The sequence below is a fragment of the Sus scrofa genome, chromosome 1, assembly GCF_000003025.6.
Source record: "Sus scrofa isolate TJ Tabasco breed Duroc chromosome 1, Sscrofa11.1, whole genome shotgun sequence".
In the NCBI taxonomy this organism is placed as follows: domain Eukaryota; kingdom Metazoa; phylum Chordata; class Mammalia; order Artiodactyla; family Suidae; genus Sus; species Sus scrofa.
In genome coordinates, this window is record NC_010443.5 from 211,354,204 (window position 1) to 211,370,646 (window position 16,443).

Sequence of the window (16,443 nt, forward strand, 5' to 3'; positions counted from 1 at the left end):
ATAAATTTACTCTCTCACATTTCTGGAGGTTAGTGTTCAGAAATCAAAGAGTTGGCAGGATTGATTATATCTGGAGCACTATCCCTCATTCAGTACACTTTCAGACTAAAACAGCTAGCCAGCTAGCCAAAATAGACTCCCATAGTCTTCACCTTCATGGGAAAGCCTGAGGTCTCTTAGTTCCAGGCAAGTGTGCCCTAACCCAAGCCCCTATACTTAGCTCTCAAGATTAGCCTAAGTAATACCTCATTTTTTTTCAAATTTCACCTGTTTAGGTAGTAGATAGTAATCTTCCATGCTGGCCAGCTACCATTGTAAGGCCAAGTAAGGATTGTCTTTTGAAGGCATTCAAGTCAGGAGGAGCTGATTCTGAAAGGAGCCAAATGAAAGGAGCCGCCTGGATTCACCTTGGGTCCCTGAGAAATTCGTGGGATAGATAATGACTCACATATGCCTGAATTTAACCATGTTTTTCAGTAGTTCAGGCCCAGCTGCGCTATTTTTGGCTTGGGTAGATCTTAGGTTGTCAGTGTTGGCATATCTCAGAATCACATGTTGAGGTAGTAAAAGGCCAGCTTCAGAGATTTTGGTTTAGAACATCCACAGTCAGGCTAGATGGGAAAAATTCCTTTTGATGTTGCTACCTGTTATATCTTAGATTTAGTTTCTGATTTAGTTTTGGAAAGTGTGATTAGGTTAATGGACATTAACCATTGCTCCACACTTTATGTTTTCACTACACAGTGAATTCATGGAACAAATATTTTTTTAAAAATCGGTAGAAATTTAGAATTCACCTTTGGAGTTCCCATTGTGGCTCAATGGGTTAAAAATCCAACAGTGTCTATGAGGATACAGGTTCGATCCCTGCCCTTGTTGAGTGGGTTAAGGGTCCAGCATTGCCACAAGCTGTAGCTTAGGTTGCACATATGACTCAGATCCGATGTTGCTGTGGTTGTGGTGTAAGTGTAGGCTGGCACCTGCAGTTCCAATTAGATCTTCCCTATGCCACAGGTGTGGCACTAAAAAGGAAAAAAATAATCACCTTCAACCTCGTTCAAACCTACATCTCTCTCCTGAATTTATTGGTTTATTATGTAGCATTTTAAAAGCTTTATAATCCATTTATATGCTTATGAATGTTTAAAATATTATTTTGTTTTATTGAATTGGGTCTTTTTATATATATAGATATTATATGTATTTCTGGAAATTATGCTTTGTGTGTATATGTGTGTCTGTTTTTTTAGGGCTGCATGTGCAACATGTGGAAGTTCCCAAGCTAAGGATCAAATTGAAGCTGCAGCTACTGGCCAGGGATCAAACCTACATCCTCATGGATACTAATTGGGTTCCTTACTACTGAGCCACAGTGGGAACTCCTGGAAATTGTTGAACACAGTTTTACTTTGACTCAGATTGGATTTTAATAAGTGCAAAAAAATTTCAATATTTTAAGGAATAACAGAGTATCATGTTTTTTATTTTTTCACTTGTATTTTTTATATGTGAAAATGATTCCCAAAGTCACTTAAAAATATTACTGCCAATTGTACCATCTTTCTGGTGGACAATTGGGTAAATATAATCATGGATGTCCAGATGCTGAAATTTTCAAAATCCTGCCTGCTTTGGGAATGTTTGAACTTAATATTAAAATGATGATAAGATAGACTATTATTCTCTGTTATTACACAGGCCTATTACTGATTTTATTACTGTGTCATTAATAGTAGAATTATCATTTTTACATTAAATATTATAGAGATTCATGTTAAATTTTAAGAATTTTCTGTAGTGGAAGTTACCATTGTGGTGCAGCAGAAACAAATATGACTAGGATCCACGAGGACACAGATTTGATACTTGGCCTCGATCAGCGGGTTAAGGATCTGGCGTTGCTGAGAGCTATAGTATAGGCTGCAGACACAGTTTGGATCCTGTTCCAGTGTAGGCCAGCGGCTATAGCTCCGATTTGACCCCTAGCCTGGGAACTTCCATATACTGCGGGTTCGGCCCTAAAAAGCAAAAAATTAAAAAAAAAAAAAAAAGAATTTTGTAAGCAACAGCTTTGAAGCAAATTATGATGTAGCATAGAGAAATTATGTAAATCATTATATACTAAGAAAAATATTGAGGTGCTGAAAGGTGATTGTAAATAGTGTTGTGATAAAACTATTCTCTATTTTTCTCTAATTTTGCCACATTTGTCTATATTATTGTATAGTTATTTTATTTTTCCTATGTGGATGACATCTGCCTAACAGCCTATAAACTTCTTGAGAGAGGAATCTTTATTGTACTCAAGAGTGAATTCCAATCACTGTACTTGGGCTACAGTGGCTATAGACAATGTAAAGTAATTTTTCTATGAAGTACTTTTTATTTGTGAGATACTTAACACTCAATCCTCAGTTTGACTGCTATTTGTTGTGCTATTTAGAAATCCCTCACACTAAATGGTGTTAACATCTCATTCAAATACTATGTCATTGCTTAACACTCCACATTTTCTGTGTAATTTACACCTTGTTTATTTTTATTGTCAGCCTCTTTTCCCCACAACTCTGCAGCATATAATTCTTTTTTGGACAGACATTCTGCCTTTGTTCAAAGTATTAAAAGTAGACCATCCCTGTAAGGGTAAAGCTAGTGACCATCCTCAGAATGAAGTGTATTTTCAGTTTCCAGCCAACTTTTCATATTATCTATGTTTAAGTCACCCATTTTTTTTTTCTAAATTGGAAATTATGGTAATAACAAATGTCCAGTTAGACTAAGAGAGTGGACAGTGGAATGAGTCTTTCCTTGATAAATTTGAAAACAAGGTAGTTTTTTGCTTTTGTTGAAATCAATAGGATAACTCATTCCAGAAAAACCTTAAGGGTGCTTTTCTTTTTTGGCATGGTTTTGTGTCTCTGGGCATACACCTAGCACCAAATAATGTTTTAACAAGAAAGAACCTTATTGAAAATCAGGTTTAAAAGAGCCTGAGACTTACTGGTGTTCAACAGGTTTGCATACATATAATTTTTAAGCCTTATCTTATTTCTCATAAGTGTCAAGTATTTTTTCCATTCCCTACACTGTGATATATGTCACCTTTTCTAAGATTAATCATCTTTGCCAAGATTGGAGTTGATTTATGCTCTGGCTGTGTTGGCAGTGGATTCCTCCCTACCCCAGCCCTCATCAGCTACATTGATTGGGTACCAGAGCTTCCCCCATCCTGCTGCTTAAGCAGATGCTAATGGGCAAATGAGCAACAGCAGGGGTGTATGCTAGGGTGATCTTCATTCATTAGCAACTGTTCAAGCAGCAGGCTGAGGGAATCTGCAGATGCTGAGAAAGATACTAGGATGAACATTGACCTCAAAGGTACTTATGGACAAAACTTGAATTTTCTATCAGAAGGTCAGGTTGCCGTGTTTATCAGAACTAGTATCCTGTGATATGTGGTATTTAATGGGTTTGCATTATTATTTAAATCCTTGCCTTCTTATACTAATGTCTATGCATGTATCAAAGTCAGTTAAGTTCAGATTTTTGGTTCTGAGTCAGCATCTTGTGAAATTGCCTAATCAAAATAATCAAATCAAGTCTTAAAAACCTCAGACTTTAGTGTGTCAGGAGTAAGAATTGAAGAATCTGTATTTTTAACAGTTTATTGTGGGTATTTTATAATGGGGAAGGGATGGAACACAATTTTCTAAGCAGTTTACTTCAAAGTGTTGTTCATTATCTCCTTTATCGCAGTTACCAAAATGATTGGTAAACATGCAGTGTTGGTTTAAAAAAAGTGCACAACCTGAAAGCTGAGAGTTAAATTTTATTTGAGATGAAATTAAGACTTAAGCCCGGCAGAAAGAGACTGAGAAACCATTCTGAGGCCGTGAGGGAGGAGGTAGGATATATAGGAGTTTTTGCAACAAATGGCAGCAGGAACAAAAGAGGCCTGGGCTCCCTGAAATCATTCCTTTGATATGCACCTCAGCTATCAGGGCCAGTATCCTGAGTTTTCACAGCCTGCTGGACTCAGTAGCTCTCACCCTTGGAGGTGACTGCATTAACAGATGACTCTGACATTCTTTGTTTTATCCTTAACTACAACCTGGCAGCGTTATTTCAGATACTTGAGATACCACCCAAAGAGGAAAGGGGTGTAGGTAAGTCAGGATATGATAAAGGTGAGGGGGAGGTGCATGCAGCTGTACACACATTTTACAAAAGTTTGTTGCTATCTCTGAAGGTTACTATCAGTCACAAAGAGCAGACATCACCATGGAGGATTTTAGTGTTTTTCTAGATATGAGGAGATGCAAGAATTGGGCACATAAAATCTAAAAATATCTGACTATCTGAAGACCTGTTCTTCCAGTTTTCCCAGAGCGCAGAGTGCCTCACTTCTGATTTTCACCTTGAGCTCTGCTCAGGGGCTGCTGCAGGTCTGCAGCTGCAATGGCTCATGATTTAATCCATGTAGAGCCAAACTTCAGTTTACAGGAACAAATTTACATCTCCCCAGTCCTACTAAATGAAATCTTTAGGGAAGAACCCAGTAATCTATATTTTAAGCAAGTGATTTTAGATTCAAGTCTGAGAAAGGTAGGTGAATAACAAATGAAAATGTGGTCAAAAAACAGATTCCAAATTTTATTTGAAAGCACTAAGAATTTGAGATGAGTTCTTCCTAAAGGATCAAAGGCAGATTTACATCACCTGTTAAATTATCAACTTGCCTTCTGAACATTTGAAGGCCCAAAAAATTCTGTTGATCCTTCTCCCACTTATCTGATGTCTGCTTTTTCACCTGGAATACTTCAATGCTGTCTTTGAATTTTCTTAGGAAACATTCTCTACCTCACCTCTGCAGTCAAAGTATGCATACTTTAGGAGATGGTTTTTGTTGGATTCTTTGACTTGTTATATACAATTATCCTTGGTGTTTGAGATTTTAGGTAGCTAATTGAAGTTGTTATCAGATGTCTCTCATTTAGTGCTAGATCACTGTAATAGTTTCCTAGAGCTGTGGAAACAAGTTATCACAAACTTTATGGCTTGAACAACAGAAATTTATTCTCTCTCAGTCTGGAGGCCAGAAATCTGCAATCAGGTTGTCAGAGGGTTGCTTCCTTCTGGAGGATGTGAAGGAGAATCTGTTCAGTACCTCATTCCTAACTCTGGGAGTGTTAGCAGCCTTCCTTGGCTTGAAAATGTTTCACTCTAATCTCTATCTCTGTCTTCACATAGCTCTCCTCTGTCTCTGTGTCATAGTCTATCTCTTATGAGGATATTCATCATTGAATTTAGGGCTCAGCCCAAATCCTGGATGACCTCATCCCATCATCCAAATAAGTTCATATTCACAGTTATCTATCTAGGCTTCGGGCTTGAACATATCTTTTGAAGGGATACTATTCAATACACTAAAATCACTGAATTCTAAAGATAGAGATCTAAGAAATGATATGCATATATTATTTAATATAGATCTGTAATTATGTTAATTATATATCATGCATATTTTTCAAGTATTTCATTTAAGGCAAGGCTAAAACAAAATAGTATGTCTATGCTTTTTTTAGAGTTTAAATATTTCTCTAACTTTAAAGACATAAACCACATTCACACCTATATGTGATATATGTTGAATTACAAATTAAGCTAAAATTTTAGATCAAAATAAATTTAACGTGCATTTCCTGTTAGATGCATGTAATTATCAAACTGAGTCATCCACTATACTGAATTTTGGTGCTGTCCAGATATATTCACGTTCTGTCAGCTTCTTAGAAGTGAATGATATTAAAATTTATTTTATGTGAACTTAGAGGGGAAATGTTTAGAGCAATGTATCCAGCGTTTGTTCATATTCATGTTAGTCTTTGCTATTCAGAGTACTCTTAATACCACACACACACACACAAAATCCTGATTCTTATTTCAGGAATGACAATGACTGTGTAAGATGAGATGAATATATAACTAATGATTTTATTTTTTCTTTAATTTTTTTTTTTAGCTAAACTAATTCTACAGTGAGCAGAAAACTTCCAGGCAACCATTAACATGTACTTAAATTTTCTCTTGCTCTCCCTCTCTCTTTCTCTCTGCCCCCCCCTCCCAAACTCCTGCCCTTTTGGAACCCTTGTGTGGCATCTGTTTTTAAATTCTCAGTTGGTTCAGTTGCTAAAGGGAGAAAATAGGTCTGTAGCACACTCTTTGCCAAGCACTGGGAGTATAGCTTTCCCATTTTAAATTCACTAAGTGTAGTCCTTCTGGCCCCAGGAGGTTTGGACTGCTTTACCTTGCTGCTGTAATGAGAATATACTGACACATTTTCATTATTAGATCAAAGGAGAAGGACATTACATGAAGTCACTTGCAAATGAAATATCAAAATTGGCTGGAGTATACACTTTCATTCTAATCAAATACTATTCTCTTTTTCCAGAATCAATAGAGGAAACCAAAGAAAGGAGACACGCGGTCTGAAATTAATACAGCTGGTGAAATCAGACTTAAAGAGGGTCCATTTATTCACAGTTGACTTGAATAACTGAAACATAGATTTTATAATTGTATGTCTTGGAAAAAGCAACTTAATTTATAGGAGGGACACACAAAAAAGTTAACATGTGGGACTTATTTTAGTATTCAGTTGTATTGTATTCTTGATTTGATAATTCAAGGTGAAATGGTAAAACAGATTATTTCAAATGATCATTTTCTCTATAATGTAGCAGCTTCTTTTTAAGTTACATATTCATTTAATCTAAGTAATTATCTTTTAAAATATTGCTTTATCTTTAGTGAGCCTAGTTCAAAGTCAATCAAATTCTATTTCATTACTTCTGTCATTGGTTCATGACTAGTATCAGCAACTATAAGAAATCAATGAAATATTTTATTACAGAAAAATGGGACTTGTGTTTGTCATATCATTTACAGTTTTAAGTATATATCACTTTTCTGAAATTTATGTGCCAATCCTTGATACCTTTAGGGCATGTTCTTAGAAAAACTGCTTACATTGTAGCAAACTGAGAAGTCTATAATTATAGTTCAAGGTATTTTTTTTTTCCCCAAATTGCAAGATTTAAATGATCTTAAATGTGGATGCTTAGATTTATTTAAAAACAATGTGTCATATATGTTGGGAATATACTTACCTATTTACTTTCTTAATAATACATTTTTTTAATTGAAATATGGTTGATTTATAATGTGTTAGTTTTGGGTGTATAGCAAAGTGACTCAGTTATAGACATACATGTATCTATTTTTCAGATTCTTTTCCCTTATGGATTATTACAAAATATTAAATATAGTTTCCTGTGCTTTACAGTAGGTTGTTGTTTGTTATCTGTTTTATATATAGTAGTATGTATATGTTAATCCCACACTCCTAGTTTATCCCTCCCCATCCTTTCGCCTTGGGTAATCATAAATTTGTTTTCTATGTCTGTAAGTCTATTTCTATTTTGTATCCAAGTTTATTTGTATCTTTTTTTTTTTAGATTTCACATATGAATGGTATCATATTGTATGTGTTTTTCTCTGTCTGGCTTACTTCACTTTGATAATCTCTAAATCTAGCCATGTTGCTGCAAATGGCATTATTTCATTCTCCATTATGGCTGAATAATGTTCCATTCTGTGTATATGAGTGTATTCTTTATCCATTCATCTATCAGTGGACATTCAGTTTGCTTTCATGGCTTGGCTATTATAAATACATTTTTATAAACACATGTATCTAAGTATGTATTATATGGACCACTTAATATCAGAACATCATAGTTATGCATTTATAGGTATGAGTAATCAAGTTGGTGAGACTAGATATGCTTATAGTTGTGATTATCCTTTGGTGAACTCAAATGGATACTATAAATTTTCTCCTAGGATCTTTTTCTCTTAAACCTGACCTAGAGTCACCAGTCTACTCAATTGAAAGTCAGTGAACAGGAGTTCCCGTTGTGGTTCAGCAGTGTACAAACCCAACTAGTATCCATGAGGATGTGGGTTTGATCCCTGGTCTAGCTAAGTGGGTTGAGGAGCTGTGGTGTAGCTTGCAGATGCAGCTTGAATCCTATGTTGCCGTGGCTGTGGCATAGGCTGGCAGCTACAGCTCTGATTTGACCCCTAGCCTGGGAACTCACATATGCTGCAGGTGCAGCCCTAAAAGCCGGAAAAAAAAAAAAAAAAAAAAAAAAAAGGAAAGAAAGAAAAGTCAGTGAACAGATTATATTCATAGTTTCAGGCACTCTGCCATTATCTGCAGCCTTGCCAGGATATCACTGTAGCCACCAGATCTGCACGAAATTATAAACAATATCAAATGCTGGCAACCACAGCTTCTTTCTATGTATTAGTGGGCTTTATTTCAGAGTTATAGGCATCCTCATGTAAAACTTAAAACAAGTTCCTGTAATTTCAGAGAAGATACTAAGATAAACAGCAGTGTCATAAAGTCTGTTTTCCCAACAAAGAAATTATTTTTCAATTGAAAGAGGAAAAGTAATGCCCACAAGTTGACCTGTGTGTTTCCAAGGGTCTTAACAAAGTTTGAGTTGCATTTAAAGTAATTAATCTGGGCATTTGAGATTGAATCAGACTGGTTTTTCCTGGTTCCTCTTCAGCATTGAAAGGATAATAGTGTAACTGATATGTGATTATATTATATATGCAATAAATGGAAGATATGCAGACCCCCTAAATCTATATTTTCTAAAGAAAATATTGAACAGATATTTTTTAAAATAGAAAAATAGTTTATAGTCTTTGTATATATTATAAGGAAAAGTAAATTATTGAGCAATGAGGACACTGAAAGACCCAGTAAAATTTTGATTTAGTTGTCTCCTCTGGAATTCTGCTTCTCATCAAAAATTATTTGAGGTTATTATTTCCCCCAAATAATATGGCAAACACAGTTGTATGTGGAATATTCTGTTAGAGAACATTTATCCTTTGGCTAATTACTAACAGCTACTCAGTTACATTGGCATGACTTACTCATAAAATAAGATTAATATTAAATTAATATTAAATTAATATTAAGGGGGCTGTTTTCAATGCAGAATAAAGAGGCTTCACCATATGATTCATTTTATTCTTAATTATAATCACATGGTTCTATAGGCAACATAAAGAAAATGTGCACCCAGGGTTTCATTATATTCTTAAAACAAGTATTATGAACTGAGTCATTACTCTATTGTCTTTTTCTCATTTAGATTAGACATTATGATTATTTAATAATTATGTATCTGACACTTTTCCATAATACATAAAAATTAAATTTTCCTATGTTTCATTAGGGATCCTTTGAAATTTACATTAGTCTAAAGATACTTCACCAACATGCATTTAATTTAATGTGGCAGTCCCTTGAACTGGAAGGAGTCTGGAAACTAGAGTCAGAATAAACTGCATAAGCATCTCTTGACTCAGAGGTAACTTATCTGCCGTTGACTGCTTCAGCGTCTGACACTTTTGTTTTATTTGTTTAAAATGTCAGCCTTGCGTGGGTATTTGGCCTGGCATGACTGTGAGATCACTTAAGCTGTATGCAAACCGTGAGTTACTTGGCATTCTTGAACTGACTGAGAATTCAGATGAGATCTAGTCACAACTGGAGAAGCCAAGGAAAATTTTATATTTGGTGCTTTACCCTGAATGAATCAATTTGATGGAATTTTACCTCTTCAAGATTTATAACAGGATAATTTAGTTGGATTTGAACTTGTAAACATTTTCCACTAAAAGGAACAGTGCTAACTCTTCAGGACCACTCTGGTCATCACTTCACATTTCAAAACAAATTTGAATAAAAAGACCAAAGTTGAAAGACTATCATTACCTAGTTTCACAACTTCTTATAAAGCTATAATAATCAAGATAATTTGATATTGATGCAAAAAAGGACTAATAGAGAAAATAGTAAACTAAACTTTATCTCAATTAAAAATGTCTACTCTTCAAAAAAATGGTAAGAAAAGTCAAGCCACAAATTAGCAGAAAATATTTGCAAATCATATATCTTATAAAGGACTTATATCCAAAACTTATAGACACCCCAAACTCAATAATTAGAAAACAAACAGCCCAGTAAATAAATGGGCAGATGTGACAAACTTTACCAAAAATGATATGAGGTTGGAAAGAGGCACTTAAAAGATTTTCAACATCCTTGGTTATTAGGGAAATATAAATTAATACCATAGTAAGTTACCATGATATACCCATTTTGCTGACTAAAATAAAAAAATAATCATACCAAGTGTTGGTAAAGATGTATGATCACTTCTAGCAGACGTATCAGTGGTCTAACCACTTTTAAAAAAACTTTTGTGTTTACTGAAAATGATTAAAATTTATCTGTCATATGATTTAGTAATTTTACTTCTAGATACTTACTAAATACTCCACCAATGAAAGCATACTTATGCAGACTTCTATATAAATATTCATAGCAGTTCTATTAGTCACAGTGAAAAACTGGAAACAACCCATATGTCCAGTAAAGAAGTGATCAGTAGATACCTATGTGTATCCTTAGAATACTACTCTGAAATAAAAAGGAATGGTACCATCAGTATGGTTGAATCTCAAGATAATTAGTTTTGTAAAGAAGTTAGATAAAAAAGGGTACACATTGTCTGATTTCATTTACATAGAATTCTTGGAAGTTCAAAATGATACATGGTGATAGAAAACAGGATTTCTGATGTTTTGGAAGTTGGGATGGAGGGCAGGGCTACATGGAGGTATATGAAACTTTGGGAGGGCTCTATTTTTTTCATTTTCTTGACACACTGCTGGTTTCAAAGGTTTACTCATGTTCTAAATCTGAACTTGTATATATCTAATTTATTGTATGTCAGTTATAATTAAAAACACTAGGAAATATAAGATTTCTATGGTTGAAGGTAGACAATAGAGCTTACTGTAAACCTGAGATTAATAGAAGCTTGAGTATTTAATGTGTATACTGCCATGAGAAAGCACTTGTTTCTTCACCTCTAAAATAGAAAAATAACACTTACCTAAGAGGCCTAGCTTAGGATTTAAATGTGATAATGTATGTGAATATTTTATATTATACTAATTAAGCACATGCTAAATTCTCAGTAAGTACTGATTTCCTTCCCATAGTGTTTGCCATTTCTAATGGTCATATTGTGGCATAAGTAAAAATCCATGGGAAAAATGCTAAGTTAAGGATTGTACAATTCAAAATTTTTCTGTTTCCCCCAGAAATGTCATAAACCACAAAGTGAATGGCACAAGGCCTGTACATGACAGGCACCACTTACCAGGCAAGTTTGAAAAATCATCACTTTCATTTAAAATCATACCCTGAAGGAAAAAGAGGTGTCAGAAATACCACCCAAATAAGAAACACCTACATGCCCAGATGAAAAGACACAGTCTAAAACAGGTAACAGACCTTGTCATGAACAGGAGGAATTAGGTTATGACTAAAGACAGTAATAGTCCTTCCCTATAACCCAAGAGTTGGAAAAGTTTAAGCACTCTAAAACTGAATGTCTGACGTAAAGCATTAGAATGAAGTATGGCTGAGTCAGTGATTTTGGCAGAGTTAATGACAGAACTAGATCAACTGAAAACTGAGTCTGACAACCCATTATATAAGGATGGATCATTAAAATATATGGGAGAAAAGTGACCAAACTTCTTGACCCTAAACTGTGACCTAACTAAATAGGCTGTGTAAAGATTAAGCCACCATTTATAACATATGCACTAAAATCTTTAGAACTATTCAATTGCTTTTGTTACTTAGGAAATTCAAATTAATAGGTTATAGAAGTATTTTCATTATGTAAAACTTTAAAATATAAAGCAAAAAAACTCTAGGTAATTATTCAGAAAGTATGAGAAAAAGAATCATCTGGGAATAAAGATAAGTTCCTGTATTGTTTTACGTAAAGGAAGTTTCTCTTCAAAAGAGAACAAATTAGATATTGGGAGTAATATTCTCCCAAAACAGTCTAGGTGATCACTACTTGCTGGAATCCTATGATAAATCATTTTTTACAGTACTGAGAACTTTTTTGTAAAGAATAGAATGATCTCTGAATTATCTTTCTTTCTTTGTGTGTTCTTTTTAGGGTCTCACCTGCAGCATCTGGAAGTTCCCAGGCTAGAGATCAAATCAGAGGTGCAGCTGCCAGCCCACGCCACAGCCACAGCAGAGTGGGATCCAGGCTGCATCTACTGACTACACCACAGCTCAAGGCAATGCCAGATCCTTAACCCACTGAGCCAGGCTAGTAATCAAACCTGCATCCTCATGGATACTGGCTTGGCTTGTTACCACTGAACCACAGCAGGAACTTCCTTCCTCTGAATTATCTTTTATGTTAATATAGATATTTACAATATCTATCATTCATACAACATTTTGCATTATAGAAACTCCTTTTACCTACCTTATCTCATTTAATCCATTATGCTTTGGGAAAGGTAAAATATCCAAAATAAACAAAGAACTTTTGGAGCTTAACAATAACTAAATGAACAGCTGGATTCAAAAAGGGACCAAAGACCTTGCCTGTTACTCTTGTAGAAGTCTGTCAGTGTTACAGAGGATTTGCCTTATGCATTCTTCTTTTTCTTATTATTATTACTTTTTTTTTTTTTTTTTTTTTTTGTCTTTTTGCCTTTTCTAGGGCCGCTTCCCGTGGCATATGGAAGTTCCCAGGCTAGGGGTCCAATCGGACCTGTAGCTGCCGGCCTATACCAGAGCCACAGCAACACAGGATCGGAGCCGTGTCTCCAACCCACACCACAGCTCACAGCAACACTGGATCCTTAACCCACTGAGCAAGGCCAGGGATCAAACCCGCAAACTCATGGTTCCTAGTCGGATTCGTTAACCACTGTGCCACAACGGGAACTCCATGCCTTATGCATTCTTCACTTGATGTTTGTCATTACCAGCATGCTTAGATGATTGTCTGGTTGAGAGTACACAATAAGGCCAGTTTTTGTCCTGTTGTTTTCTTTTTCTCTAATCAAACATAACTGAATTAAATAGTATTAATCCAGTGATTTTACCTTATTAATATAACTTCAAAAAAAGTAAATTAAGTAATTTTAGTAAAGTAATTGAGAATGTAGACTAGAAAGGAAAAGGGGCCCTTTATACATAATGGTTAGTAAACACAGTTCCTTTTCCTAGGTCTGTAACCAAATGTGTGAATTTTTTTACCAGAGAGCTGAAGGTTTACCTGTGCATTAATGACAAAAGAACCGATTTCAGTGACTTCTAAATATACTCAATCATATCAGTAGTAATACTGTAAAAGTATTACAAGTCAGTCCACAAAGGAGATCCCCAAATCTGAAAGATCCTACATTTTAGTTAACTATACTTTCTGATATGTTTAGAAAAAAATCGATGAAAAATATTGAACTATTCTTTTATAGTTTCATTTCATTTCATAATCTACTATATTGTAAGAAAAGGGAATATATATATAAAAACATATAAATGTATAAAATACATTTATATATATAAAATACTGAAATATTTTATACTGAAATTTCTTGAGTTAATAAGAATTTGTCAAGAAGTGCTAATTAAGGGTACAACCAGATAACCAAACAACTGTAAAAAATATTTACATAAATTACATATTCAGTAAATAATGCTAGTTTGGAGTTTTTAATTTTATATCCAGTTTTAGCATTTATCATTTTAATTTATTCGTTTATTCACTTTCATCCTCCACTAGACTGAATTGTCTAGGAAAGGAAAAATTATTTCTTTAACAATTGAAGTATTCCAAGTGATCAGGATTTGTCTAGCACATAGTGAATGACAAAAGAATATAACATATCCTTGCTCAAATACAACATGAATAGATACAGTTCTTTGACCTTTTATGTGAATGTATTCTATAGGCTTTAGTTGTTTCCTTCTTTTCTTTTTTTCTGTCTATTCTGGATGATTACATAAATTAAGGAAAATGAAATTACTCTACACCTTAGAGAGAAATGATTGAGTAATTTCTAAGTTGGTAAACATTCCCCAAGACTATGATTTAATGCAGTTACTGCCCTCCAGGTAGCTTTTAATGGTTTCAATTCTTTGTAACTATTAAAGATCATCACTTTGCTGTTTATGTATTCTTTTCTAACCACTTAGAGTTTCTGTTTGCTATTCAAGGCGTGGGTGTGTGTGTGAGTACAAATATTTGTGTGTGGAATATAGAACTAATTTAGAAAATATTTTTATATTCAATTGAAGCATTTTATATTTACATTGAATGAATTTAAGCTGAGTCCTTGTTCTTGATTAGTCAGTCCTTCTGTTATGATATTTATGTTTTATATTCATTTTAAAACTACCTAAAGTGATTTACTAAAATAAGAGGATTGAAGTACATTCCTTGAAAAAATATAGAAAATTAAGCATTTATACAAAGTATAAACATTTTTTGTTAAATTTTATTGACTGTCTACTTTTAAATTATTTTAATGTGCATGTCATATACATAAAGATTATTATTGAGCTAGTTTTTTAAAATAAGAAAAGAATTATATAATGGAGAAAATATGAAAAGTTTCCATGTTTATTTTATTTTAGCTATCAAAAAGCTCTAAGATCCATCATGGGCTTAGTAATCTCTTCTGTGTTATTTTATGAAGTGAAGCTAATTTTAGTCAACAGAGAGTAGAGTAGAAAAACAAAGATATGACTGAAAATATTTTCCTCATTTAACTGTTTGAGCAGTGACAAGATATTACTAATCTGACTTAGATGCTGTGGATGTAACTTTCTAAGGTGAAAAGCTGTGAAATTAACTATACAGTGGAAAAGGTGGACTGTTTTGGAAATGTACACATATCATTGTCATTTTTTTTTACCATATACATTCAAATTTGATATTGCTCTTAGGAGATATTTCCTCTATGGTTAGAAAAAAACTACTCCTACTTTTAAAAATTACAAAAGTAAACTCATATAGAATTCTTAATTAAAAGCAAAGACATAAGAGAAAGGCCATAAAGTGGTGTTTTCTCTTTCATACATCAGTGTTTTTAAGGATATTAATCCAGTTAATACCAAAATGTGAGAAAAAAAAAATGAAGAAAATTTACCCAAAGTGTATTTTTAAGTTTTAAAAGTGTGGAAAACAATATCAAACTCTTGGTAGTTCCTGAACAAACAGCATTTGCTGAAGCACACTTTTGTGATTACAAATTCTCTAGTGGCAGGAATAATCTCATAAACTAGACATAAAGTGAGAGTAAGAATAAAATCTGGGAGGGATTTGTGTGAGGATTTATAAATATTTAGGCATGCTGTTAAGTGACTGTGGAAAGGAGAAAAGTTAGTTAAATGTTGAACTTTGCAATGATTTATAGTGTGTAAAGTATGAGAAACTAGTATATAAATTACAGAGGTACACAAAAACTGGTCATTTGGAGCAGAATATAAGAGTAAATTCTAGGAAGAAGGGTGTTAGAAACATTGTTTCTGTAGCTCTTCATTTTCTCCTTTGAGAATACTCAGAAACAACTTTAGAGAACAATTGTCAAGTATCCATTGACGGGACTTTCATTTCCAGCCAGGAAAAAGTAATAGAAATTGAATTTTCCTCCCCTCAAAAGCAAAGAACCAAGCTAAATTAATGAAACAGTACTTGTCATAATTTGAATTATAGGCAATGTGGGACAGTGGTCCCTAAGAGGAGGTCATGGTGAGCGCCCAAATTGCCTCAGCTTGCTTTCTAAAGAGTTTCCAGGTTGCATCAAATGGAGAAGGAATGAGACAAAATATTAAAGTTTTTTTAAGTTGCAGATAACAAACTTGGAGCATAGGGAGACCAGTGTGACTCGTGCATATCGGAGTTCACAGAGCATAACACTGTCATAAAAAGTACTGAGAAAGAGAACTCTAGAGTTCTGTGGAAGGTTCCCCCTGAATATTTAAGTGAATACTGATGAGCATATGTGGGAAGAAACTGAGAAGGTAATTGAAAACAGGAAGAGGAAACAGATCCTGGAATCTACAAAGAGCTTGAAATTTGTGTTCCTACCAGGCAGACTGGAAAAATCTTATAATAGAACATTTGTTAGAGTCATCGGAAGGGTGTATCTTACTTAGTGAAACAAAATTTGCCCAAACCAGAAATTGCCCACCTTCCCTCTGACAAAGCCTAAAAACAAAACTTGAGAGAAAGAAATTGTTTCCAAGTAATTTAACTGAGTCTCAAAGCAAAACTGAAGAATATGAATAGGAATGATAATGAATTTTTAAAAATTCAAACAAAGAAGGTAAAATGTGCAATGTCTAGCATCCGATAAAAAATTACCAGTACAGGAGTTCCCGTCATGGCTCAGCAAAAGTGAATCTGATTAGTATCCATGAGGACGCAGGTTCAATTCCTGGCCTTGCTC

At 34.2% G+C, this 16,443-nt stretch overlaps 1 long non-coding RNA gene across 4 annotated transcripts in view; it reads left to right on the forward strand.

The window, feature by feature from the left end:
• Nucleotides 1-16,443, forward strand: part of LOC102164767 — a 441,908-nt gene that overhangs the window by 185,152 nt on the left and 240,313 nt on the right. For 2 of the 4 annotated variants that reach the window (XR_002336021.1, XR_002336022.1), the window contains exon 1: nt 3,297-3,378. The exons of the other annotated variants lie outside the window; for them this stretch is intronic. This is a non-coding gene — a long non-coding RNA (uncharacterized LOC102164767). Of the gene's footprint in view, nt 1-3,296; nt 3,379-16,443 lie in introns of those variants that run through there. 4 annotated transcript variants of the gene reach the window in all.